Source organism: Muntiacus reevesi, chromosome 2, assembly GCF_963930625.1.
Source record: "Muntiacus reevesi chromosome 2, mMunRee1.1, whole genome shotgun sequence".
Lineage (NCBI taxonomy): Eukaryota > Metazoa > Chordata > Mammalia > Artiodactyla > Cervidae > Muntiacus > Muntiacus reevesi.
This window is the reverse complement of record NC_089250.1, coordinates 68,057,412-68,085,020: the sequence shown is the minus strand read 5'-3', so window position 1 is coordinate 68,085,020 and position 27,609 is coordinate 68,057,412. Positions and strand designations below refer to the sequence as shown.

At 43.0% G+C, this 27,609-nt stretch overlaps 1 protein-coding gene across 5 annotated transcripts in view; it reads left to right on the top strand.

Moving 5' to 3' along the window:
* Positions 1–27,609, top strand: part of ZHX3 (zinc fingers and homeoboxes 3) — a 107,056-nt gene that overhangs the window by 11,774 nt on the left and 67,673 nt on the right. Inside the window, exons 1-2 of one of the 5 annotated variants that reach the window (XM_065922005.1) lie at positions 3,816–5,183; positions 7,363–7,498. The exons of 3 other annotated variants lie outside the window; for them this stretch is intronic. The gene's annotated coding sequence lies outside the window, so the exon portion shown is untranslated. Of the gene's footprint in view, positions 1–3,815; positions 5,184–7,362; positions 7,499–27,609 lie in introns of those variants that run through there. One more of the 5 variants, XM_065922006.1, reaches the window with a different exon arrangement.

Here is a 27,609-nt window from a genome sequence, read left to right as displayed (position 1 = left end):
CACACACACACACACACACACATTCTGTTGGTTCTGTTTCTCTGGAGAACCCACATGGCTGAAAGAGGAGGAATAAGTGTGGTAAGCAAGGTGCTAAGTGTGGTTTTAGCCACATTGAATTTGAGGGGCCTGTGGAATCCACAGGGAGATGTGCATGCATGCGTGCTCAGTCATGTCCAACTCTGTGGCCCTGTGGACTCTGGCCTGCCACAGCCTTCTCAGTCCATGGAATTCTCCAGGCAAGAATACTGGAGTGGGTTGCCATTTCCTCCTCCAGGGGATCTTCCCAATCTAAGGATCAAACCTGAGTCTCTTGAGTCTCCTGCATTAGCAGGCAGATTCGTTACCAACTGTGCCACCTGGGAAGCCTCCAGGGAGATACCAGCAGGGAAATGTAGCCAGGATGTAGAGAGCCCACACGAGAGGTCTGGAGTGCAGAGATGTAAGATTGGAAGATACTTCCACACTAGTTGGAAGTATGTAGCTGTCAGTTGAAGCTGTGTGTGGGGTGATTTCAGAGAGAGAGTGGAGTAAGGTAAGAGGAGGATCAAATGGAACCATAGGAAACAGGGACATTTAGGGGAGAGGCAGAGGAAAAGAAGCCAGAACCACAGAGGAGCAGACAGAGAGAAGGAAAATGAAGCGAGTGTGGGTTGTGGAAATCAAGGCAAAGAAATTTCAAGAGTGCAGCATTATCAAGTGCCCTGAAAAGGCCGAAGGAAATGTTGCTGTCCATCCATCGAACCCAGCTCTTAGGAGGTACCATTAGAGGTGACTGTTTCAGTGTCATAATTCATTAGAGCCAGTGGAATGGAGCAGGGGTCCCCAACCTCCTGGATCTCATGCCTGGTGGTCTGAGGTGGAGCTGATGTAATAATTAGAGAAATAAAGTGCACAATAAATGTACTGTGCTTGAATCATCCTGAAACTCTTCCCCTGCCCAGTTGGTGGGAAGACTGTCTTCCACAAAATGGGTCCCTGGTGCCAGAAAGGTGGGGGACTGATGGGATAGAGGACCAGGTGATGAAGTGTAGATCTGGGTCTGCCTCTTAAAGGAGATCAGTGATGAAGTATGAGGAGAAGAGGGGCTGTGGACTTCTTGAGGAAGGGGCGATTTTAGGATGCGAGGGATTCTAGCATGTTCAGAGGCTGAAGAGACAGAGCTCGAAGAAAGGACGAAGGCAGGGATTCAGGGGAGAGAAAGGACAAGTGATTGGTGAAGGTGTCCTCTGTGGATGGACGGGCGTGCAGCAGGGTGGTCAGCAACACTGCCAGAGGAGGGCTGCCTCTGGCATTTGGTATGGGAAGGGGAGGCCGTGTGGGGATACAGGTGTGCCTGCAGGAGCTTGGGGCCAGAAGTTCTGCACTCATAAGAGCATCTAGTTTCTTTGTGAAGGGGACCCCTGGCAACAAGCGACAGCCAGGGGAGAGGGTTTGCAGAAAGGTCTTTGTGAAAGTGGAGGCTGATTATTGTTCCTCCTTGTCTATTGTATGAAAGTTAAACTCCACAGCCTGATGTTTATAAAGTCCTCCACAGTCTGCCTTTAGCCAATTCTGCTGGACTCCCTCCCTATCTTCCTTTGTTTTATTCCAGCACCCTGTGTACTTCAGCTGAGAGTATCTCTGTTGTAGCCCTGGAGTGTGGCCCTGAGAGGCTGGATGCTGCAGGGGAGACGCCAGTGGACTGTGAGTCGGGATTCCTGTCATCCAGTCCTGGCTCCTCCATTTCCTAGCAGTGGGACCCTGGACCCACCTTAACATCTCCATTTCTACATTTGCAAACTGTTAATTATAACAGCACTGATGATAAGTGATGCTGATGATGGTTGTGTCAGATGAGAAAACATGTTTCAAAGTAATTTGAAGAGAATTGTTGTTGTTCAGTCACTAAGTTGTGTCTGATTCTTTGCAACCCCATGAATCGCAGCACGCCAGCTTCCCTATCCTTCACCATCTCCTGGAGTTTCCTCAAACTTATGTCCATTGAGTCAGTGAAGCCATCCAACCATCTCATCCTCTGCTGCTCCCTTCTTCTCCTGCCCTCAATCTTTCCCAGCACCAGGGTCTTTTCCAGTGAGTTAGCTCTTCACATCAGGTGGTCAAAGTATCGGAGCTTCAGCTTCAGCATCAGTCTTTCCAATGAATATTCAGTGTTGATTTCCTTTAGGATTGACTGGTTTGGCCTCTTTGCTGTTCAGGGGACTCTCAAGAGTCTTCTCCTCCAGCACCACAGTTCAAAAGCATCAGTTCTTTGGTGTTCAGCCTTCTTTATGGTCCAACTCTCACATCCGTAAATGACTCCTGGAAAAACCATAGCTTTGACTATAGGGACCTTTGTCAGCAAAGTGATGTCTCTGGTTTTTCATACGCTGTCTAAATTTGTCATAGCTTTTCTTCTGAGGAGCACGCATGTTTTAATTTCATGGCTGCAGTTACGGTCTGCAGTGATTTTGGAGTGCAAGGAGGATAAGGAGTATGCAAATGAAGCTGGTTTCATCAGACCACGAGTGATCCTAGATTCAGGTTTTTGTATAAACTTTCTTCTTTACCACTAGAATCCTCTCCCTTGCTCTCCAACTATCTAAATTCAGCCTGTATTATCTAGAGAAATGCTAGTTCCGGCAACAGATAAACCCTGCTGAAATCTCAGTGGCTTAAAACATTTTCATGTTTGTTTTAAATCCAGGCAGCCATGGAGATGGGGGGGACCCAGACTGATGCTCTGCCATCTTCAAACCATGGTTTCCATGGTTCCTGGGGTATGTCGACGTCCAGGCAGCAAGGTGGGGAAAGAGAAAGTTGATGATCAGGAGGCTTTAATGCTTCAAGCCTAGGATGGGGGCTGGTGACTAAGGCCAGAGGAGAGATGGTTGAGAGGAGGTGTTTACTGGATGGGGGATGAATGTGGGGTGTGTGGGATTTAGCAGGCACAGAAGGGTGGCAGGGCCTGAGGACAGGGAGGCAGGATCTGTGGAAGAACAGACAGGCCCCTCATCCGGCCTCGGGGACAGAGCCTGGGAAAGGGGAGGGGCCGAGGGGCCCAGGACTGGTTCCCAGTGATGGGAGGCGCCAGGAAGGTAGGAGAGAGGCCCTTGGGTCAGGGGAGACAGGGAGGCGAGAACCGGGGTATGCACACACCTTCTGAGATGAGCCTCCTAGAGCTGAGGAGGCAGACCCTGTTCATTTTTTTCAGGATGAGAAAGCTGGTGAGGTGATGCCTTGACCAGAGACACACAGTCAGTACGCAGGAGAGAAATGAGCTAGGACTTGAGGGTTTTGAGGTCTAAGCCCCTGGCGGTGAGAGCCAGGACATGTCCCACCTGGAGAACCAGAGAACTTGGATTCCGAAGATGGCTAGAGGTGTGAAGGCGGGGAGGGGAGGAGAGGGCCTCTGCAGTGGCGGTTCCTTCACAGGTGATTCACCCTTTGGCTGCTTCGGTTGGAGCAGGGAGGGCAAGAGAGGGGCGATGCGGGCAGAGGGAGCAGCCTGAGTAAAGCTCCTGAGGTAGAGAAGTGCTTAGAGGGTTTAGTGACTGAAAGGAGCCCGGCAGGAGGGCCAGGGTGTTGGAGGATGCTGGGGAGGGAAGTGGGGCTCTGGGCACACACTGTGGACAGGGAGGCGAGGGTTTCTTCCCAGGGCAGCAGGAAACCATTGTACACTTTGGGTGGGGATCACAGTGGTCTGATTTATAGTTTTAAAAGACCACTCAGGCTGTTGTATGGAGAGTGGGTGGAAGGGAGGTCACAGTGTATGCTGGATGCGGTGGGTGAGGGAAAAGGAGGACTTTAGGACGGAAGTGAGTCTGGAGCTCAGGACAGAGGTTCAGGCTGGCAAAGAAAATTTGATGCTGTATTTCCTGTTGGCTCCCTCCCTATTCTCAGCCAAACTTCCTCTGAGTAGCCTTATCCATAGTCTCCACTTCCTTACCCTCTGTGCTCTGGCCTCTGTCCTGCCACTTCCCTGAAATGTCTCGGGCAAAGGGCACTCCAGGCCCTTTATGATTAGCCGAGTCCAGGCCTCTGACCCTTGGCTGGCCTGACCTGCGTCCAGTCACACCGGGAGCCGTTACTGCCTTTAACGGCTCCTTAGCCCCCGTCTCTCTGGCCCCTCTGTGGTCCCCAGGTCCTTAGGCCAGTCCAGAAATGAGAGCATTCCCCAGGCTTCTGACCTCGGTCTTCCTGGGTTTCCTCTGTGTCTCTTAGAAAAGGAGGAGGCCTCCCCTCTTTCATCAAAACGGTGCCTACTTGCCTTTCTGCTTTATTTCAGGTACCTCCTCCTCTAGGAAGCCTTCCCTGACCCCTCAGACAGGGTTCTGCTTCTCCTCCATTTCTCCTGGCGCTTAATGTGGGTATGGTGGCACTTAGCACCCTGCTTATTTACCAGTCCCCTCAGCCTAACCGTGCTGGAAGGATAGGGTTATGAAAAAATGCCCTGTGATCTAGGACAAAGATTGCTTTCTACAGTTCAGAGGGAAGCCACGCTCCATATGAAGGTGCCTCCCCCTGGCTGTGAGTCTTTTAGTAGGTCATTCGTTTCTCACTGGGTCTGAGGGCTGTAAAGTCTGGTAGAGTGTCTTTTGTGAACAGAAGGAGTTAATTTAACTGTAAAGAATTAGTAATTGTCTCCATCTTCTGAAAGGAAAAACATCTGAGAACTTAAGAATATGAATTGCTTCAGAAGAGCTTCTGAAGACCTGCATGGCCTGGTAACTTGGTTCTCCCCTCCCTTGTCCCCACCCCTAAGCCTATTGCCTGTGCCTCACATTTTGTGATTCCACAATTCCGGGTTTGACATTACAACTGCCTCCATGACAAAGAGCACCAGCATTCTCCTGTGCTTGCCCTTGGAGGCAGCAAGTGGGCTGAATGCAAGACAAGCCTCTGCCTTAATATCCTCTTCTCCTGCTGCTGTTATTTAGTCGCTAAGTCATGTACAACTCTCCTGTGACCCCATGGACTGTAGTCCGCCAGGCTCCTCTGTCCATGGGATTTCCCAGGCAAAAATACTGGAGTGGGCTGCCCTTTCCTTCTCCAGGGGATCTCCCAACCCAAGGATTGAACTCACGTCTCCTACGTTGCAGGCAAATTCTTTGCCACTGAGCCCTTTCTCCTGCTGACCTGGAGTGAAAAAGAAGAGGTCGGCAGAGACAGCAAAGCATACACAGCTTGCATCTAGAATTTCAGTAAGGTTTTGGGCGGTTAATGTCACTAAACTCTCATGCTTTGCTTTCTGATTTCTTTTTCTACCCTTTTGAATTCTTTCTTTCTGTCTTTTCTCTCAGTTCCAAATCCACTTTATCTTTTTTGGCAGGTGAAACAAAGACGAGAAAATGTTGAATCACTTTCTTCTCAGTGGTTTGATTTTTAGAATCTTTTTTTATTTATTTTCCCCCCTGTGTTTAGTTTTCTGAGCTTAACAGAGCAAAAAACAGAGATGCCTTTGACTAAATGGAGCTCTTAGGTTTGTTACTCAAAACAATGCTGCAGGTTTTACTTGGTCTTTTTGAATGTAGTGTTGGGCTGATTATTTTCTAAAAGAATAAAGAACTATGACACTGTTATTTATTCTTAATTTTAGACACCTCTCAGATGAAGTAAGACTGCCTAAGTGTGTGTGATAATGGACTGAGTCTTGGCCCCCATATTACTCTCTCGAGAGTTTGTTGTTATCAGGATGAGAAATGCTTGCACGCATGAGCCCCACTCCATTGATTCCCACTTATGTTTGTTTCTGGTGTCCAAAGAAGACAATAGGATTACGGATACTCAGATAGGAAAGGATGCAGAGTTTTCCAGGGTACCCTCTGGTGAGATGCCAAGTTCCCTTCTTTTTTTTCTTTTTGGTATGATTTTATTTATTTATTTATGACTGTGCTGGGTCTTTATTGCTCAGCAGACTTTCTCTAGTTGCACCCAGCAGGGTCTGCTCTTCATTGAGGTTCATGGGCTTCTCATTGCAGTGGCTTCTCTGGTCGCACAGTGCAGGCTCCAGGCGCACAGGCCGACTCCCCCTCTTATGTGCGGAACCCCTCTGTTAGCTTGAGAACATTCTTCCTCACAGGAAGCTGCAATCTCTGACCCTCTGGATTTACTTAGTCTTTTCCACAACATATAGCATATTCAACCTTTTAAGTACTTGAAAACAGCTATCTTCCCTCTTGTTGCCAAGCTTTTCTCTGTATGAATTCCTAGTTTCTTCAGATGTAACCTCCTTCCTTATTCTCCATATTGTGATCTTAGTAGAGCATCCCAAGGTCTTGTTAGCTTTTTCTGGTGGCTCCACCTCTTATTGAGCTGAATCTTAGCTGAAACCCACCCTCGTGGAACCCACCTCTGAGTAGAGGTTCTAAAATGTCTATTTAACAGAATATTTTTTTTATCTCAGTAGTCTTATGTAACAGTAAAGCTTTTTGTTACACTTGATAATGTTGTAATATACTTTCCTTTAAAAGAAGACAAAAGCTTTTAAGTCCTAGGGTGCAGGTAAAATGCCAGCAAGGCCAGGGAATTTGATTTTTCGCCAGAGGAGGCTTAAGCTAGTTCAGTTGGGTCTGATGATAAAGGCTGGCATTGACTGCCCTCACAGCATGCCTGCTGCTGGGCCGGAGTTGTTACCCATATCATTTGGTTTAATACAACGACCCTAGTTAATAATGATATCATGACTAGCAGATACTGTTGTTGGCCTTATTTTAATGATGAAGAAATGGAGTTTTAGAAGGGGTAGGCACTTGCCACATGTTTCACATACTGTGTTTAGTTGCTCAGTCATGCCAAAAGTGTGACCCAGACCTTGAGCTCTTCCTGCTCTCTGCCACCTTTCTGCTGGGTGAGGCTTTATGTACAATGCCCTTCTCGTGTGCTACATGTTTAACTCTCTGATCTTCTTAATTAAAAGGTAAATTTTAAAAAGAAAGAATTGAATGGTTCTTTGCAACTCACCAGGGCATCTTGAAGAGTGCTCTGTACATGGTGGGTGCTGACAGGTTAGTTCTGTGTCTCCAGGCCCAAGAAAAAGAGCCTGTACTCTATGAGGTCTTCAGTCTGGGGATGACTGGGACTACTTCAGTCCCCAGAAGTCCATTTTGAACCAGGCCATCCTGGTGGGTGAGGCCCGACTGAACTTTTGTGTGCCTTGGGCAGCTGGCTAGCTGACCAGAGGGATGGGCGTGGCTGTCGGGCTTCAGGTTGGACCAGCAGCAAGGACTGAATACAGGGATCTGGTGTCGGGTCAGTCCTGGTTCTTCCTTGCACACTCGCCCTCTGTGAGCCACAGGGTCCTCCTTTCCTAGGACTTGGGAAGGAGAGAAGTGTATGAGTGGGGAGTTGGTTACTGCATGTTTTTCCCCTGCTCTCTTGGAGGTTAGAAGAGCCCTTTCGGTGTTGGAGCGTCAGTTCTTACGGCTTGTTTCCCAACTCCTCACTTGAAACACTGACCCGGTGGGAATACGGGACTTTGGAGGCTGCTATTTCTCCTTCTTCAGCCCCTAAGGAATTGGTGAGTTGTATACCATTATAATAAACTTGGGGTAAAACCAGAGCTCTTAGTAACTGAGCCTGGACTGAGGAATTAAAATACCGGTCTACCCAGGCCCTCACCCCCCAGTTCACAGGACCCAAAAGTTTAGAAACTGATGTTAATTCCCCTGTGGTCTGAGGACAGTGGCTCAGTTGAAGGCCTGCTTTAGGCCTGTTGGGGGAGCACAGACTAGGCTTTGCCAGTCTGGTTTCTTACAATCATCAGATCCTGCCTGCATGTGCTTCTCGGCCTCAGATGAACTCTGGAACTGCCCACTGCCCCTGTGATTCAAGGTAAAAATGCTGTAGATGGAATGCTTTCGATAGGCCTTTATTGGTCAGAGTCCCGACAGGAAAAGCTGATATTCTCAATTTAGAATCATTATGGATCCTAACTAGGTTTGCTTAAAGTGGTGTGGATAGCACGTAGAGGAAATCTCCAGGGACAGAGCTACGGTGAACTTACCACCCCAGCTGCAATGGGAGAAGTGGATGGAGTGGTCTTCGGAAGCCAGAAGGGCTTGTCATTCAGAAGATGCCACCTTGAGAAGAGCGGTGACCTCTGGTTGAGGAGTACAGTTGGCAGAAGTAGAATATTGCTAATATTGCTAAAATTGCTAACCTCACCCTTTCCTCGCTCCAACCCCCAACTCTGTTTCCTTCCCTGACCTCTTTCTGGGACTCTGCTTTGGACATACGTGGGGGGCTGTTGATGGGATCCATAGAGATCAGTCTGTAGGGGTAGGAGCAAGGTAGGGATGGGTAGAGAGTGCACCTGGAGAGCAACAGGAAGATATTTGACAGAAGGACCACGTGACTTCACAATAGACAGAATGTGTGTGTTTAGTGGAAGGTGGGAAAAAGGATACGGTAAGCATTTCTTGAGCATCACCGTTTACTGGGGATTTTCTCCTGACCCAGTCACGTTGCAGGGGTAAGTAGGAGTGTTTCCATGTTATAGAAGTGGAAAACTTGAACCCAGGTCTCTTGGCCCTAAGTCAGCTCAGTCCTGGTGATGCCTGTGGTGACAAATGGTAGCCAGGTAGCCCTCACGTCTGACTTTCTCTGAGCCCATTCCAGAAAGCTGCCCTTCGTGGCGTCACTGGGAGAACTGGGGGGACTGTAAAAGAGCTGCTGTGTGCTTTTTTCCCTTCATGTCTATGAACTTGAAGAGAAGGGGAAAGAAGAGGGAAAAAACTCAACTTGGCATGAACGATGTTAACTGAGATCAAATAAGGTGAAAAGCAAAATAGAATCCAGAAATTTAGTTTTGCTTTTACCCGAAGTTTATAGGCGGCTGCTGTACAAAGTCCTTCTTACTTTCCACAAATGTTAAGCACTTTTCATTATTACGTGAATCTCATTATATTTTACTTTTGGTAATTTATGAAAAATAGGTTTATAAAAGACAAAGAACCAATTGAACATTAAGGTTCAACTATGTGTCACCTTTGTGTGATTTCATTTCTTGCTAATGTACAAATTATTACACTTATAAGTTAAAATTATTTTGGTTCCTGGTACATTCATTGTAAAATTATTTATTGAACAGTCAACAGTAAAGTAGAAATTTTAAATTAAAAAAAGAGGAATCCTAACAGTCAAAAAGACAAAGCTTAAACTTTTTCCCCCTAATTTTTATTATATGCATGCATAAATTTTGCATGGCTAAAATTGTACAGGTTTATATTGTTGTCACTATGCATATGTTTACAGGTTGCTATATGACCTTCATGATTATTTAAATAGTTTATTAATTTACCTTAAACATTCTCCTACTTGTTGGATATCATTTACCCTGCTTTATGCCAAAAAAGATTGGCAGTTTTGTCGAACATATAAGTGGTTTATTTACTATTATTTTTCTTTATAAACATTGTTCATTTGAATCTTCCTGCCTTGAGTTTCCTCATCCTCTCCCTCTTTTGTTCTTTCTGACAGAGGGAAAGGAATTGTTATTTTTTTCAGAATAATTTCTCAGAAGTGGGATGGGCAACTCTGAAGGTATATCAAGGAACATTAAATATAGAAATTTTAAGGGTCTCTGAGAGAAGCAAGAATACAATTAAAATGAGTCATTAAGCAGAGCTGTTGCTTAAAATGTTGATGTGGAGGATTTTTATTAAATCCTTGTTTTAAAAAACTACTGCTAAAAGAGAAATTATACACCATTTACGTTTACATACAAAATTTAGCTGAAACCCTAAATTGTGATTAAGTTTTAAAAAATTTGTTCTTGGCTAAATTGAATATAGTGTAGTTCTGAACAGATTTTTTTGTTTGATTAATGATATTGGCCCCAGTTATCCTGCAACTCTGGAATATAGCACTGGCGTGGGAGTACCCTAGGCTACTCCCTGGGAGGCGTGTGTCCCCTCCCGAACCCATTCTGCTCAGCCTGGGGGGCCGGGCCATTCCATCTGTGCACTCTTTACAAAGCTGGATCCCCTCGGACAGAGGGGCTTCCTAGTCTGCGGCCCTTGTCCTCCACTAGCCTTCCATCGACTACAGCTCCGCTTTCTGGGACAACAGACAAGTTTCTTCCACTAGTCAGGAAAATTGAGACAATTAACGATTCTGGTTTTCCCTCTGTTCTTAGTTCCTGGCATCGTGCCTGGCACATAGCAGATGCTCAGAAACACATTTGCAGAATGAAATGTCTTGAGACAGCCCTTCAGATGTGTGAATACAACCATGATGTTACCACTTAGTCACCTCTTCTTCGGGTTTAATGTCCTCTAGGTCAGCCATTCCTCAGGAAAGACTCCAGGTCCCTTTCCCTCCCACCCGGGTTCTCACCATCGTCTGTGGCTGCAGTTTGTCGTCAGTCACTCTGTTAGAACACATGGCCAGGTCTGCAGCCTGTTCTCCAGAAGTGGTCTCGTGTGCGGACATGCAATCAAGTGTGCGTTACTTTTTTTTTTTTCTTGTTAGCAAATCGCTGGTTGCTTACGTCTTTGCACGTGGTCTGCTCTCAGGCCTGGCCTCTCCAAGAGGTGCTTGTGCAATTGAGTGTTTCCTTCTAGATGACTGTCACTTGGGACTTGCGGAAGGTTCTTCTTATCTTCTGTGAGTCATCAGTAAAAGTGAGAGGCAGGGGAGGCCCATGAAGAGCTCTGTGGAAACCTCCGTCCACATGGACAGTAATCCCCTAATCCTCGGCTTTTTTGAACTGTGGTGTGCATGCAGATGACCTGGGGCTTTGGCTAAAATGCAGGTTCTGATTCAGTAGTTCCGAGTGCAGCCTGAGGTTCCATCTTTCTAACAAGTTGCCAGGTGATGCTGATGCTTGCACGTTGATCAGGTCATACTTTGAATAGTGAGGCCCAGTTTTGGGGAAGAGTTGATGTGAAAAAAATCTTTCTGCATGTGGATAGCTGTGCTGTGCCCATCAGATCCCCCAGAAGATACTCTCTGTTTCAGATTCTTGACCCCTTATTCAGAGGTTCCTCTCCTACCTCACTAAGTAAATGAAGAAAACAACTGTGGTACTGTTTCGCCCTCTTGCCAGTGGTATGTACTTCTCTGTGTATGTCTGGTTGGACCCTTTATTCCAGCCTGACAGGCTGTTATCCAACATATTTGGTGTCTTTTCAGGTTTCTCATCTTTAGGACATTTAATAAAGTGTTCATGGAAACTGAGCACTTTAAAAAGTTTTTATTAATATGGTATAGCTTCATATGCCAGAAAGTTACCCAAAGAGAAACTAAGTGGATACTTAGTTTTTAAAACATTGGTTATAAGATACAGTGTTCCTGATACAATTCTTTTATAAGAAATATTATAGAGCATCTAATTTTTTTTTTTTTTTTTTTTACTCTACTGGAATTTGGAGAAAATGGATGCATTGTTGAAATCACATTCCTAAGCTGAAAGAGCCTCATGTAACTGGCGGCGTTTCAGTAACAGATTAGCAAGTGAGTCTGGAGAACACCGGGCGGGGAGGTCATGAGCACCTGACCCCCCTCTTCTCCAAGCTTTTACTCTCTTAACTCATGGAACCGGTACTTTTCTTTCACTCTTTGTTCCAAGCAGGTAACACTGTGGCCAAGACTTTTTTGGTCATTTCAGGGGGTGATTATTGTGTCAAAATTTAGAGAAAAAAACTATTTACACTTATTTTGTAGAACTTACTGTGACCCGACCAATAAGGTGTGTCTTAGTGTTAGGGATTCTCTACCTCCTTGTGAGATGAACTGTTTCCTTAAAGCCAGAGGATTCGGCTGAAGTTCTTGACAGAGATGTTTTGCTTTGAAACATTCTGCATCCCTAAAAGGGTGGACGCTTCTAGCTCAGAGTTTGTGCTTAGAACATGACTAACTTTTTTCTTTCCTGAGCAGGCCTCTAGGATGCAGTGCTCTTGATGTGGGAGCTTATTAGAGTCACTTTGAGATGGCAGCCTACCCAGTGCCTTCGTTGTGGGCACTGTAGAACCGGAGTGGCGCAGTTATTGCAGCACGCAAGCATGCATACACATGCTCATGGAGTCCTGCAATCCCTTAAATTTTACCTGTGTAGCACCATTTCCTTTTTTTTCCCCCTAGTGGAAGAGAGGAGTTTTTTTTTACTTGAAAAATAGTTGATTTAGTGTTTCAGGTGTATAGCAAAGTGATTCACATATAAATGTATCTGCATGTGTGTGTATATATGTATATGTATAGTAAGAGAATGACATTCAATATCTAGTAGTAACCTGTAATGAGAATCTGAATATATATATATACACACATATATATTTCCCTGTGCTTTACAGTGAGTCCTTGTTGTTTATCTATTTTATATATGGTAGTATGAGTCTGTTAATCCCAGATTCCCAATTTATCCCTCTGCCACATTTCCTTTTTTTGAAAACAGTAGGTATGTCCACCACCCTAGAAGGCGTGCGTCCACTGAAAAACCAAAACCCCTCTCTCCCTGGGTTCTTAAAGCCCTGAGTTCATCACTTGAGCCAATGGGGGACAGAGGTGGAGCGACATGTTGCTACCGTAGTTCACCCATTAATCTCCTCCTTGTCCGTGCTGGTTTTCCGAGACAAGTCGGTTGTTGCCCTGTTCTTTCAGCAGCTCACAAGCAAGCACAGATACAGCAGTAACTATGCTTTCCCTTTAGTACTTTTTTTTAATTTCAGTGATTTTCTAACACATATTACAAGCCTCCACTAGCCCATCGTGCAGCCTCCACAGTGTCAGCACCTTTTTAATCTTATTCATCCCTTTCCCTTCCCTTATTCATCCTCTTCCTTACCCATAACCATAGACAGTCTTTCCCCTGGCCCGCTGTCTTCTGGTTTGAGAGCAAATTCCAGATGCCCTGTCGTTTCATCCGTAATACTTCAAATATGGAACGTGACAGAGAAAGCTTTTTAATTGAAGTCTAATATACATAAAGAAAAATGAACATAGTGTAGAGGCTAGTGAATTTTCATAAACTGAATGGGCCTGTGTCATGAGCATCCAGGTCAAGCAGCAGAACATTACCATTATGGAGCTGTGGACTTTGGTCTTTTCTGGATAAATTCAGTGTTAATCTCCAACTTGTCCTTCACTAAATATTCTGAACCTATTTTGGTGCACAATTGAAGCTTTTATGGTATGTCTACATTTTAATTAAGTAAATGTAAATTTTCTTTTCAATACATAAAATAGTTTGACTAATTCTGGCTTAAAGAAAAAAAGTATTATTAGTCTCAATTAGTTGATTACTTCATCACTCTTGATGAATGTGTTTAGATAATTTTGACTCCTACATACTAAAAACAGTGTCTTCCAAACATATCCTAAGAGTTAAATCCTGTAAGTAGACATTAAATTGGTAAATCCTAATCACAGAAGAAAGACAACAGTAACAAAAAATAAAGCCTCAACATTGAAAATGATCAGACTGCTTTATTTTCAGTGAAAAATAAGCAGTAATGCTCATATTCAGTTCAAGTTGAAAAGTAGTGACTTAAATGATTTATCAATGATTGAAAAATAGTACAAAATAGTAAAAATAGTAAAAAAACCTATGACTGTAGTGCCATTAATGTACCTAAAATTAGTAGTAAGTTCTTTAATGTCACTTAAATAGTATATTAAAATATTCCTTAATGCTCAAAAATGGTTCTTTTAGATTCATACTTTGGTTGATGGCCCATATAAAAATTACTAAAGATTTAGAAGATCTATTTCTTAATCTATCTTTTATCATTTTCATATAACCACTGCTTTCATAGAGTGCTTATTCTCTGTGCTTGCTAAGTTAATTATAAAGCCAAGTGTCATTTCTATTATAATTATTGAATCTTTGATTAGAAGAGAAGATACTTTAAAAATCAATCCAGCCAACTTTTCTAAACCTATGCTCACTTGGTTTAGTGCAACAGGCAACTTACAGACACTGCTGTAGCCCTCCTTCTGCAAAGTCTTTTGTATTATTCTGGATTTGCCTCTTCCCTGGCAGCATTTCTCATCTTACTTCCATACATTCTCAAGTTTTATGGAATTCTACTCTCTTATCTTCCCATTATCATGTAGACAGCTTACCTTGAGGTTATGTGATTCTCCTTCCACTACTGAAAGGAGCCCTGCTTGGTAGGGGGGGAAATGTCTGGGTTGAAATCTCAGTTCTCCCATATACTGTGTGACCCGAGGCTGTGTGTTTCACCTCCCCGATTATTTATAACATGTTTAATTCCTTTTCAGTGGCCTGCATCAAACAATACCACAAATTGTTTAAAATATCCAAAAGTTCCCCAAATTTGTAAGCAGGGAGGAAAGAAATTATTGGGTCACTGCTTGTCTTCCCAAATTACAACTTATGGAGCCAGGGCGGGAGGCCCCCAGATGCAGAAGTTGGGAGAGGAAAATCAGGAAGGGAGATGGTGGGCGGTGTTTACTGAGTGCCTGTAATCGCTTTTCCACGTGCTCACTTGGACCTCGTGACTGCCCTGGTGATTTTATGACCAGTGTAACACTGTGTCTGCCAAGGTAGCCAAGTGGTTTAAAGCAATAGTCTGGGTTGAAATTCTTGCCTTGCCCCTCTGTGACCTAAGGTAGATCCCTGGGCCTCCCTGTGTCTGATTCCTTGTCAATAACAGGGAGGTAATGAGCATCTGTTTCATAGGGTGTTGGTGAGGGTTAGATGAAATTAGCGTGTAATGTGCCAAGCACCGTTTCTGTATGTAATCAGCGCTCAACAAGGCAAAGTGCTGCTTATCCTTTACTTCTTTTTAGATTTAACTCCCTTTTTAAAGGAAGGCTGTGGAGTTTTTAATAGCTTAATGATTTTTAAATTGTGACCACAGATTTAGCAGATTTTTCAGCAATCACAACAGAACATTGTCAAGTACTTTCCTTTCATATAAGTACTTTCCTTTCAAACTTGTCATCTTGAAACCCTCTTACTTACTCCAGTGTTGACTGCCTCAAAATATATTTTGGACTTCTTATTACTAATTTTTAGTGTATAGGTGTCTTTTTGCTAAAATTACAACTTAGGACCAAGGTGAATTCTTACATAATTAAATCTATTCAACAAACTTTTATTGATCACCTACTAAGTGTCACCTGGAGAAGGCAATGGCACCCCACTCCAGTACTCTTGCCTGGAGAATCCCATGGACGGAGGAGCCTGGAAGGCTGCGGTCCATGGGATCGTTGAGAGTCGGACACAACTGAGCGACTTCACTTTCACTTTTCACTTCCATACATTGGAGGAGGAAATGGCAGCCCACTCCGGTGTTCTTGCCTGGAGAATCCCAGGGACGGGGGAGCCTGGTGGGCTGCCATCTGTGGGGTCGCAGAGAGTCGGGCACGGCTGAAGCGACGTAGCAGCAGCAGCAGTATGTGTCACCTACTGCTAGACACTGGGATGATAGCAGTGAGCAAGTAAGACAGGGTCATCTCCCTATGGCATTTGTCATCTAAGGGGCAAAAAGCTTTCACCACCTTGGATTTTGTAAAAAAAAAAAAAAAAAAAAAAAGTGACAGCACTAAATGACATTGTTAAAACCAATGAAAGGAAAAATGCAAGTTTTGGAATATTTTATAGATATGTCCAATACTTTTTGGTACAAAGTCACATCCATGACATGTTACCCAAAGGATGACAGATGCCTTTTTTATGAATAAAATGGATGTACTGAGGAAAATGCTGATCTGTATCCATGCAATGATGTAACCAGCCCTTTAAATTCAGATTTGAAGTAAAACAAGGAGCTCCTTTATTTCTTCTCCGTTTGTGACATTGGAGTCACTCATTCATGAACTTGAAATCGGAAGCACAGTTTCATTAAACAACACAACTGAAGCTAAATTATCATTCACCAGTGGCCTGGTGATGATTGAAAATAACTCTTGATTATGCACTTGAGTATTGGCCCAGCTCTGGTCTGGATTGGAGCTGGAGAGTCCCAGGCCCTTGTCTCCTCAGAGGATACTTCTGGCCCCGTTACTCTAAGAACAGGGAGACAGGAGACCAGCTAAAGACGCAGCAGAGTGGAGGGAAAAGATGTTTTTTCCTCCATTACAGTTTCCGGTGACCGTGAAGGGATGGCTGGGACACTCACTAGCTCCAGAAGCTGCAGAGGCGGTCTTGTGAAAACTGACAAAAATCAGTGAAAAATGAGAATTCCTACTAAAGTCAGCTCTCCCAGATCTCTGTCTGTGGCGCTTGGTCAGGAGAGGAAGACAGTTGCGTTTTACCCCTCCTTCCCTGAAAGTGTTCACAGTCAGCTACAAGCAAGAATACTCCAGGATACCATCACTTGAACAACTTGGAGACCAGGCCACTGGACTGAAAGTGCCTCTTACTAACTGCTCCTTTACTCACCTCACATAGAAGCCTAACAAGGGGGCATTTACTCTACTGCCTCCTGAAATGAGACACAACTCTTTGAATGGACAGACTGATTTCCGGGGCTGAGACTGATTCAGGTTAATGGAGAAGGGGCCTAATCCCTAAAGAATGGTGTGTAAGTTTATAAAGAACCTGCCAAGGGCTTCCCGGGTGGCTTGGTAGTCAAGAATCCGCCTGTCAATATAGGAGACACAGGTTCGATCCCTGGTCCAGGAAGATCCCACATGCTGTGGAACAATTAAGCCTGCGTACCAGAGCTATTGGGCCTGCGCTCTAGAGCCAGTGAGCTGCAACTGATGAAGCCTAGAGCTTATGCCCTGCAACAAGAGAAGCTACCGCAGTGAGAAGCCTGCGTATTGCGACTAGAGAGTAGCCCCTGCTTGCTGTAGCTAGAGAGAGCTCATGCATAGCAATGAAGACCCAGTGCAGTCAAAACTAAATAAATTATTTTTTGAAAAAAGAACCAGCCAAGCTTTTTGTGGTGACACATATGACTGATGGATCTTTTGGATTTAGATACCTGCAGTGGTTTCAATATACATTTAGTGTTACAGTTGTTCCTGGGTCCTTTGCAAAAAAAACAAACACAGAGCATCTGTTAGGTTCCATTCATTAATATGTCTAAAGTGTGTTGACATCTTAAAACTTTCCAAATATTTGTGTTTATTCAGTTTTAACATCTTAATGTTGAATAATTGCAAATAAATACATTTTATTGTTGTTGTTCAGTTGCTAAATCTTGTCCAACTCTTTGCAACCTCATGGACTGCAGCCTGCCAGGCTTCCCTGTCCTTCATTGTCTCCCGGAGTTTGCTCAAACTCATGTTCATTAAGTTGATGATACCATCCAACCATCTCATCCTCTGTCACTCCGTTCCCCTCCTGCCCTCAATCTTTCCCAGCATCAGGGTCTTTTCCAATGAGTTGGCTCTTTGCATCAGGTGACCAAAGTATTGGAGCTTCAGCATCAGTCTTTCCAATGAACATTCAGAGTTGATTTCCTTTAGGATTGACTGGTTTGATCTCCTTGCTCTCTCTCTCAAGAGTCTTCTCTCAAGAGTCTTCTCCAACACCACAGTTCAGAAGCATCAATTATTTGGTGCTCAGCCTTTGTGGTCCAACTCTCACATCTGTACATGACTCTTGGAAAAAACGTAGCTTTGACTAGATGGACCTTTGTCGGCTAAGTGATGTCTCTGATTTTTCATACGCTAAGTTTGTCATAGCTTTTCTCCCAAGGAGCAGGCGTCTTTTAATTTCATGGCTGCAGTCACCATCCGCAGTAATTTTGGAGCCCAAGAAAATAAAATCTGTCACTGTTTCCATTTCTCCCCCCAACCTATTTGCCATGAAGTGATGGGACCAGATGCCATGATCTTAGTTTTTCTGAATGTTGAGTTTTAAGCCAGCTTTTTCACTCTCCTCTTTCACCTTCATCAAGAGGCTCTTTAGTTACTCTTTGCTTTAAATAACATATATAAATAAAAATAATTATAGTGCCCTGAGATTCAAAAGAGCTTTAAAAATAATTTAGGATTGTCATCCTTATAGTGCAAAAATGCATTCAGCCTATGTCCAGCACCTCTGGTTATAGAGAATGTTTAACTATAGAGGAGGGGTGATGGGCATCTAACAGAAAGGTCAGAATTTGTTAAAAGACAGGAATGGTAGTTATCTGTGGGACACTTTTAGGCCCTATCTGTAAGTATAGTTATTTTTAATGTTATTTTTCCCAAATAACATTCTGGCCACTTAAGACTTCTCTCCCACAGCCCAGTTTCTGCCTCTGGACTTCCAGTTTGTAGCCCTTCCACTAAACTCTGACACTGTCCTTGAGAAACACCCCAGGCTCTTTTTAGTTTTCTTAATTTGTAACTGCCATGGCAGTCCATCCTAAAAGAAGTCAGTCCTGAATATTCATGGGAAGGACTGATGCTGAAGCTGAAATGCCAATACTTTGGCCACCTGATGTGAAGAACCAACTTGCTGGGAAAGACCCTGATGCTGGGGAAGATTGAAGGCAGGAGGAGAAGGGGACGGCAGAGGATGAGATGGTTGGATGGCATCACCAACTCAGTGGACATGAGTTTGAGTAAACTGCAGTCCATGGGGTCACAAAGAGATGGACATGATGGAGCGACTGAACTGAACTGATGGTAGTATATGGTTTTAACTATGTATTCAGTTAGCTAATATTTTCCGTGACTATTGTGCACCCATCACTATTCTAGGCAAAAGATATGATGGCACCAAGCCAAAAGCAGCTGCCTCCATGGAGATGGAGAGTTCCTGAATGAGTAGCCCTAAAGTTGCCATGGAATGTTAAATAAAGGAGATGGATCAGGTCTGAGAGAGATGATGATTCTGGCTTGGGACACAGTGAGCATGGCAGGCAGTGATAGCAGATACTTGGTAGCAGCTAACTCTGTAGTTGAGAGAAAACTGGCCTTGGGGTTTGTTGGCACAGAAGATGGAATTTGAAGTGATCAGAGCAGAGAAGATCAGCAGGGAAAAGTGAGTGGTCTGAGAGAAGAGAGTCTGGGATGGCAGGCTGCTTGGGGCCTTGCAAAGTATTGATACAAAGTAGTTTATGAACTCATTTATTTGGTCAACAGTTGTGTTCCTTTTGAAGTAACAGTGTAATAAGCATTCATTTTTTTGGTAATTGTCACATTATGAAGCATGTACAATTTTCTTGTTACTTTGGGAAACTCTTCTATTACAAAGGTTGGAGAAATGGAGGTTTTTGTGTAATAACTTTTCTTTCTTTTCTCTTTTTAGATTTGTGTAAATAATTCACAAACTTTTAGCAGCCAAAAATTACACAGGTATAGAGAATAACATTTGTCCCTTTTATCTTTCTCCTCCCCTCTTCCCATCCAAGACTTTTCAGAGACTTTCCATGTACTGTTCCTGAGAGAAGTTGTGTTCTGAACAGTGTCTGGGTTGGAGATTGGAGGACGCAATTCCTTGTGTGTGTCCTTGACTCACAGTGACTCTGTATGTGTGTGTGTGTGTGTGTTTTATTTGCTCAGTTGTGTCTGACTCTTTGTGATCCCATGAAAGCCCACCAGGCTCCTCTGTCCATGGGATTTTCTAGGCAAGAATACTGGAGTGGGTAGCCATTCCCTTCTCCAGGGGACCCTCCCAACTCAGGGATCGAACCTGGGTCTCCCGCATTGCAGGCAGATTCTTTACCATCTAGCCACCAGGGAAGACCCACAGTGACTGTAGAGGAGTTGTATTAATGTTCATTTGCTACCTCCCCAGGAGATGTACTTGCCTTTGCCCTTAGTGGTGGGCGACCTCATTCAACTGCATGGTTAGTAGATAGCTGGAGCTCCATATTGTAGACTTTTAGAAGCTCTGCTACAACTGGACAGATGCAGGTTAGGGAGAAAATCTCATTTCCAAGGTATAGGACATTCTTGGTGTGTGAACACATGCATATATGCATAAGTGCAGACACTTATATACACACATGTACGTACCCAGATGGAATACTTGGAGAGTTGTGACTTATCTTTGGTGATGGACTGAATCGTGGGTGTTATTACTTGTACCAGTCTCTAGCTGATCAAAATAATCATCTTTAGGGAATGTTAGTGAGAAGTAGTCACGAGACACTGTACATTTGATTAGGTTCCTTATTTGCCCAGTTTCTCTGCATATAATGGACCTTGGTTTCTAGAGTTGGTGTTTGACTGTCATTAGAAGTGACTTTGTTAGAGGCAGTTAAGAGCCTAAGTGTGTCTAATGGACCTGTGCAGTATTATCTCCACAGTGTTAAACATGCATAAAACAGGGGCTTGAGGCAGACTGTTACTTGGTAGGGAGGATGAGAAGAGAAATTCTGTGATTGCCCTTAGCGTTTGCAGCATTATCACAGGATCTAATATTTAAATGAAGTTAGTCCAGAGCAAAACCACTGAAAGGGTGCTTAGTATTTTTTTTGACAACTTGCTGATCTCTGATCTTCCCCATTTTGGTGAAGTAGTACCTTCATGGATGTGGTTGGTAAAGTCAGAAACCTGGGAGAAACCCCCTAAATATCTTCATTGTGCCTTCCTACTTAAATGATGGTTTTAGGGGGCTATAGGATTCTAAGTTTAAAATGATTTTTTTTTTTTTCCTGCAAAACTTGGTAGAAAATGTTTCATTTGTGTTTTAGCATCTGGTGTTACAGATGTGAAGTCTGGTGCAAACCCACTTTTCCTTTTGTTATAGTTACACCCTGCCATCCTCCTCCACCTTAGATTGCCAGGGTCTCTTTCTTGAAATTAAAAAATCTTCACCAAGTTGTATTTAGGTGTTTCTTTTTTTAATGTTGATATCAACCATTGGCAGACCCTTTCAACTTAGCACTCAATTCTCTCTTCAGAACTTCAGAGAAATTTGTTCATTTTCTTTCTTTGACAATTTTCCCCCCTCCATCCCTTCACCTTTAAAAAAAAAATAGATGTATATTAGACATACATTGGATCATCTAGACTTATCCCCCTGCATCACATTTCTTATCACTTGGTTTGGGAGAATTTGTCTGTTCAGTTGTTCAGATCACTACTTCTATCTTTGATTATACTCCTTTTGCTATGCAGGCTTCCCTGATGGTTCAGTGGTAATCTACCTGCAGTGCAGGAAATGCAGGAGATGAAGATTTGATCCCCGGGTAGGGAAGATCAGAGGAAATGGTAACTCACTCCAGTATTCTTTTGTGGAAAATCCCATGGAGAGAGGAGAGTGACGGGCTGAAGTCCACGGGGCCGCGAAGAGTCAGACACGACTGAGCGTCAGGAGCGCAAGTGCTTTTGCTCTACAGAGATTTGCTGTAGAGGACTTTAAAAATGACTTTTTAGTTCTGTTTCTCTCTTCTCCAGTAGTAACTGTTAGTACTGCTTTTCTCCACCTAGTATCCTTACAGATCTTTGAAATGGTGTCTTCACAGATCTTTCAGAGAATGCAAAACTGATTTTGTTTCCTTTGTTAATAACCCTGTTTCCTCTGGGCTAGGTTCCTCTATTCAATTTGGTGCCTGTTTTCTGGCATCTATTGTTTTTCTTACTGTTTTATTCTTAGTTGGTTTTCTGTTCATATTTCTAAATAAGGATCCAGGTCAGAGGTGCATTAAATTATCTGGAGAGAATTTAAAGCACTTTGGCAGTATTAGTCTTTAAAAAAGTTCATACTCTTTGACCCAGGGATTAAAATACTGACAGTTTATCCCAAGGAAATAATTATAGGTTAAGGCAATAATTTATGTACAGAAATGTTTATCTCCACTTTATAAAGTAAAAAAAGCTCAAATGTACATATTCAAGTATCTGACACTGAGCAGTTGTTAAATTTTGTTACATCTCTGCAGCTAACAAAATTCTACAGGCAAAATGAAACTAACAAATATAAAAGTTTAGATAGACTTTAATGAGATAGGGAAAATGCTTATGTAGTTTTTAGTGATGCTAAGTGAAAAAAGACATACTCTGAAATGGACTTATCTAGAATATCAACTCTATAAGAAAAACATACATGCAAAGAAAAGTAAAATTAACAGTAGTGATTGTTTTTTTGTTTGAATTATGTGAGTTTTCCCCCTTATAGTCTTACACTTTTCTGTATTTTCCACATTTCAGCAGTAACTATATTATAATCAGGAAAAAGAATCAATATTACTTTTTAAATTGCCAAGCTGTCTCACAGAGAAATAAGAATGGCCAATAATCACACAAAACTATTTAATTTCAGTAGTAACAAAAAATGCAAAGAATGCTCAATGACATGGAAAATGTTTGTTACATAAATTTAAGTGAAAAAATAGTAACAGTATGCACATTACGATCTCAATTTGGTTAAAATAGTGTGTGTGTCTGAAAATGTTGACTGCTTATTTTTGGATAGGGAATATTTTTCAGATGACTTTTAATTTTCTTCTTTATGTTTATGATCTTGGATTATGTGAATTTTCTTCCCCTATAGTCTTCTGTATTTTCCAGTTTTCCTATACTGAGTGTGTATTGTTCTTACAATCAGGGGAAATTTTTTCACACGTTTTTAACGTGTGTAATATCAAATTAGTCTTTCCATCCTCTACACTAGACTTTGTGCTCTGAAAACATTCTTAAAATATTTAACTTGGATGTTGAGTGAGAGAAATTAGAGGGAATTCTTTATCTAATTCAGGCTTAAGACTTAAATGCTCTGGCATAAATTTTATGCTACTTTGAAGAGGCTTATCTTTGTTTTGTCTTCAGGAGTATATTTGAATACTTTGAACATCTTGCCTCTTCCTCAGAATGGTAGCTACATAGATGCAACATGACGGAAAATAGCATTTAATAAAGACTTTCGAATTTTTTTTTCTGAAAATTGAGATATAATTTACATACAACAAAAATGTGCAGATTTTAACTATAGTTTAATAAGTTTTGGCAAATGTTTACACCCATCTAAATACCTCCTCAACAATCTATAGAACACTTTTGTTGCCTCAGAGAAGTCCTGTCATGCCCCTTCTCGTCAGGCTTCACATCCGAACGTTAGCTCTGATTTTTACCACCATACATTAATCATGTTTCTTCTAGAACTCCACATAAATAGAATCATACAGTATATTCTCTTTTATGTGCAGCTTCTTTTGCTCAATGTGATTTTGAGAGTCTTCTATATTGGAAACTTTTTTCTTTTTTTGGCCACACCATACAGCATGTAAGATCTTAATTCCCTGACCAGGGATCAAACCTGTGCTCCCTGCAGTGGAGTCATGGAGTCTTATCCATTGGATGGCCAAAGAAGCCCTCTTCTTTTTAATCACTGAGTAGTATTCCATTGCATTAATCCCACAGTTTGTCTGTCCATTCTCATGTTGATCGATATGTAGGCTGTTGTCCAGGTTTGGGCCATTTTAAAACCAGGGATGCTGAGTTTGTAGTTGTGTCCTCACCGCCCCCCACCCCTCCCCTGCTTTTCTTTTCCTGACGAGTAGTGCTCGCAAATCAGGCCTGGTTTCCAGGAGCTCGTAACTAAGACCACCACAAAGAGCTCAGAGAACGAAAGTGAAGTGGGCCCGCCAAGGCCAGGGCAGATGCCTCTGGGGTTTAGCTCCTGGGCACAGATTGGCAAGCCTGCAATTAACTGAAAGCTCCTTTTATAGAAAGAAAAGAGAGAAAGAGCTCAGCGGTGAAAGAGCCTAGGGCACCCGGCTGGGGACCACAAGAGCCATTACCACATTAGATCCAAATCACAGCCCTTGTTTGATGTGACAGAGGACGCTGAGTGCTAACTACAGGAGCGTAGGGTGGGGGCTTCCTCACCCTAGCCGGCCCCGCAGCAGGTGTTGCCCGAGCGCCCATCTGGGCTCCCTTCTGCTGGGGTTTCTGGGGTGAGGGGAGCAAGGAAGCACTTGCTGTGTGGCCTCTGACTGCTCTGCCAAGAGAGCTACAGAAAAAAAAACAAACTTCACAGCCTCTGGGGCACACGATTTGATAACTGAGAAAAAACTTCCCCCAGGCCCAAGTGGCTGTCACGCATTCAGCTTTATTACCCAAGAGCAGCAATTATGAGTCTAGGTTTGAGAGGCCCAGGATGTCTGTCCCTGGGATGGAAAAGGACCCAGCACCCCCTTCCTCCATTGCATTCCTTGTAGAGTTCATTTCCATCTGCTCTACTTCCCAACAAGGAGAACTCAGCCTTTACCCCATTTCACGGGGCCCTGCCCCTTTCTCCCGCCTTTCCCCTGCTTCTTGACCCAGAGTCAGATGAACGGAGTGCAGACAGAGCTGAGGAAGTGTGGAGAAGAGAAGTGCAGTTGTTCAGTCAGAGTGTGCAAACTGCTCTTAGAGGGTGGGAAATGGTGTGGGCCCTAGAGACGGGACCCCGTGAGGCAGTGGCTGCACCAAAGCAGAGGGTGCCCTCTCCATCAGCCCTGTGATAAGGGCTTTCCAGTTCCTGAAGAGTTGGTGGCAAAACGCACGCCTTGAGCGTGACCATACTGACCAGCTTTGCTGTAACTGTGCTGTAAGGATCCTCTGATCTTGGCAGGACATGCAGCCAGCGAGCTGTCTACCCTGTGTACCCCCTCGGCCAGCTGTCCCCTCCCTTACCTCACTGCCTCAGGTTCTGCCTGCTTAGCTGGTCCCCGTTTCTTGCCCAAGTCTACTTTTTTTCCCTTGTCTCACTTTTTGCCCTTTTCAACTTAAAACTTTCTGGTCAGAAATGAAAATAAACCAAACAAACATCAGACCTTCTAACTTTGCCTTAGCTAACATTCCCTGCCAAGGCACTGACCCTGAGCACCTGCCAGAAGATATTTTTATTGCCTTTGGTTTCATTATAGATGACAAAATACATGGAATTGGATTTCTTTTTCCCAGGATTTGGTCGCTAGTTGTTTATCTCAAGACCAGATGGTATTTTCTGATTAAAGTTATTTATAAGCAGCTTGATTCTTAAAGCCTTTAAAATTTATTTTATTTTATTTTTAATTGGAGGATAATTGCTTTACAATGCTTTGTTGGTTTCTGCCACACATCGGCATGAACCAGCCACAGGTATTCATATGTCCCCTCCCTCTTGAGTCTCCCTCCCACCTCCCTCCCATTGCACTGCTCTAGGTTGTCACAGAGCACCACCTGTGAGTTTCTTGCCTCACACTGCAAATTCTCCTTAACTATTTTACATATGATACTGCATATGTTTCAGTGCTACTCTCTCAAATCATCTCACCCCCTCCTTTTTCCACTGTATCCAAAAATCTGTCCTGTATCCCTGTGTCTCCTGTGCTGCCCTGCAGATAGGGTCATCAGTACCATCTTTCTCGATTCCATACTTATGCATTAGTATACAGGATTTGTCTTTCTCTTTCTGACTTATTTCACTCTGTATACTAGACTCTAGGTTCAGCCTCCTCATTAGAACTGATTCAGTTGCATTCCTTCTTATAGCTGAGTAATATTCCACCTTATACATGTACCACAACTTCTTTGTCCATTCTTCTTTTTTTACTACCACACTGTATTTTTTTTAATTTATTTTTTAATTGAAGGATAATTGCTTTACAGAGTTTTGTTGTTTTCTGTCAAACATCAGCGTAAATCAGCCATAGGTATAGATATGCCCCCTCCCTCTTGAATCTCCCTCCCATCTCCCTCCCCGTCGTACCCCTTAGGTTGATTCAGAGCCCCTGCTTGAGTTCCCTGAGCCATACAGCGAATTCCCATTGGCTGTCTGTTTTACATATGGTGATGTAAGTTTCTTTGTTACTCTCTCCGTACATCTCGCCCTCTCCTCCCCTCTCCCTGTGTCCATAAATCTGTTTTCTGTCTGTTTCTCCATTGCTGCCTTGCAAATAAATTCAGCAGTACCATCTTTCTAGGTTCCATATATATGCATTAGTATATGGTATTTATCTTTCTCTTTCTGACTTATTGTATTCTGTATAATAGGCTCTAGGTTCATCCATCTCATTAGAACTGACTCAAATAGATTCCTTTTTATGGCTGAGTAATATTCCATTATGTGTATGTACCACAGCTTCTTTATCCATTCATCTTTTGCTGAACGAGGTTGCTTCCATGTTCTAGCTGTTGTAAATAGTGCTGCAGTGAACATTAGGGTACATGTGTCTTTTTCACTTTTGGTTTCCTCAGGGTACATGCCCAGTAGTGGGACCGCTAGGTCATATGGTAGTTTTATTCCTAGTTTTTGGAGGAATCTGTACTGTTCTCCATAGTGGTAAAGCCTTTTTTGATATTATTGGACCATCTTGGACCATGAGTCCCAGTGACCCATATGTTGAGATACACCAAAGCTTTGAAAAGCTGACACTGAACATGGGAACCAAAGCAATCACTGCCCCTCAGACTAATAATCTACTGGTTTTAAGATGACTTTTCTTTTGGGGAATCTATAAATTCCTTGAAATCACTACTCTCAGAAAATACCACAATTATTTTTTCTGGGTTACTAAATTGCCTTCAGTTCTAATTTTGACATGAGTGCAAAGAACAAACTGTGTCCAGCCCAAGTTATGTTTATAACTTCAAACAATTGTCCCCTCATAGTCTTAACCAAAAAGTTCTTAGGGAAAAGACTTTTAAAAGGCTTTCTCCTCTTCCTCCTGATTATAGTTGATACTTTAAGCTGTAAGTAACCAAGGGTGTTTTTCTTCTTAATAAGATTTAATTCTTTTTTTAAAAAAGATAATCTTTTTTATTTTTGGCTGTGCTGGGTCTTCGTTGCTGTGTGGGCTTTTCTCTAGTTGCAGCAAGTGGTGGGGGACTGCTCTCTAGTTGTGGTGCGCAGGCGTCCTGTTGTGCCGACTTTTTGTTGCAGAGCATGGGCTGTAGAGTGTCTGGGTTCAGTAGTTGTGGCACGCAGGCTTAGTGCTCTGATCAGGGATTGAACTCGTGTCCCTTGCATTGGCAGGTGGATGCTTTACCACTCAGCCACCAGGGAAGCCCAACCAAGGGTGTTTGAGCACACGTTTGCACACAATCTTTGGCAAAGTAGCTAATATTTCATCTTCAATTTTTAAAAATTTGATCTATATGGAAAGAGAGTTCATGTTTCCATTCTGTGGTGTCTGTTAAACAACTGACTCTTATCAGGGAACATTTATATGTTTATATATATAAGATTTATGCATATCCATTCCTCTGCTGGGAGCTGAAGAGGAAAATTAAAACTAACTGTAAATCAAGGAAATGAAAATCCTTGAGTTTTAACCTTCCCCATAAACAAAAGGAAATGGCCAGACCCTGAGTAATTGGCCTTCCTTCTCTGGAATATGAATACTGAGCTCCCCATGGTAAATAAACTTCATATTTGTGACTAACTTCAGGACATACTTAGTAGATTACCCAGAGATACAACTAAAGGAATTTACTTTATGACATTACCTTATCAAGGATATTTTAAGGTAACTTGAAGTTATTAATATGTTATAGAATGGAAAGATACCCCACGTCTGTGGGTTGGAAGACTTGATATAAAGGTGGCAGTGCTACCCAATGTGCTTTATAGATTCAATGAAATACCTACCAAAATCCAGGCAGCCTTTTTTGCAGAAATGGAAACGTTGATGCTGAAATTCATATGAAATTGCCAGAGACTCCAAATAGTCAAAACAATCTTGAAAGAGAAGGATGGACTCATGCTTCCCAATTAAAGAAAAAACAAAGTACAGTTGGTCTCTTGCCTTCTGAGATGGCCCACATTCTGTCTATGGAGTGTGTTACTCCCAGGGCTATTCTTACCTT